This window comes from Python bivittatus, unplaced genomic scaffold, assembly GCF_059951505.1.
Source record: "Python bivittatus isolate LINGU-HERP-01145 unplaced genomic scaffold, Pbiv_v1 ctg000220_np1212, whole genome shotgun sequence".
NCBI classification, from domain to species: Eukaryota; Metazoa; Chordata; class Lepidosauria; order Squamata; family Pythonidae; genus Python; species Python bivittatus.
Window position 1 is genome coordinate 29,003,116 of NW_028277048.1, and position 748 is coordinate 29,003,863.

Genomic DNA, 748 nt, shown 5'->3' on the forward strand with positions numbered 1-748 from the left:
GCTCGTTCTCCTCGGCGGATTATGCTGTATTTACAGGGGAAACCGAGAGACGCCGAGGACCCGCTTCTTGCCGCGTTGCGCTTCGGCACCGTTCAGGCTTTGGAGGAAAGAGTGCGCGGCGAGGGATTGGAATGAATGAGGATTGGAATCGCTCGGGGCAAACGGCGCCGCGGGTTGCCATTCTTGTTTCTTCTGCTGCGTGTGCAGAAAAATCGCCGCGCTCGCTCGCGAAGGCGCCGGGCGCTGCTACTTTTGGTCTTTGGATTGCAAAGCGGGGGGTGGAGGTTAGAAAAAGCAAAACGAAACAGAAGAACGCCGGCCTGCTTAGACTGGCTTTTTTTTTTTTTTTTTTGCTCCTTGCCACACGCTGGAACCCGAACACGAGGCGCGTGGAACCGCAAATAGAACGTGAATCCGGAACCTTCCTTCCACTGGCTGCTTTTCCCTGCTGCTAGCCCGTCAGGCGCGGTGGCCAAGTGGTAAGGCGTCGGTCTCGTAAACCGAAGATCGCGGGTTCGAACCCCGTCCGTGCCTCACGTTGGACGGCGCAGCGTTTCGGCTTGCTACGAAAGGGAATGAAATGGGATTGCCTTTCCCAGGCCGCTTTTTGCCTTTAAGGCTCGGTTTCCTTAATTGAGAAACAACAAAAAGCGGAAATGGAGAAGGAAGATGAGCTCGCGGTGTTGATACCCTGCAAAGGTGTTAGGGCACGCAGTTTCGGGAAATCCGAGTATGGGTAAATTAAGTC

General features: G+C 54.9%; 1 non-coding gene across 1 annotated transcript; it reads left to right on the forward strand.

The window, feature by feature from the left end:
• Nucleotides 1–462: 462 nt before the first annotated feature.
• On the forward strand, nt 463–534 carry TRNAT-CGU (transfer RNA threonine (anticodon CGU)). The gene has a single exon. It is a non-coding gene; the product is annotated as a tRNA-Thr (tRNA).
• Nucleotides 535–748: the final 214 nt, after the last annotated feature.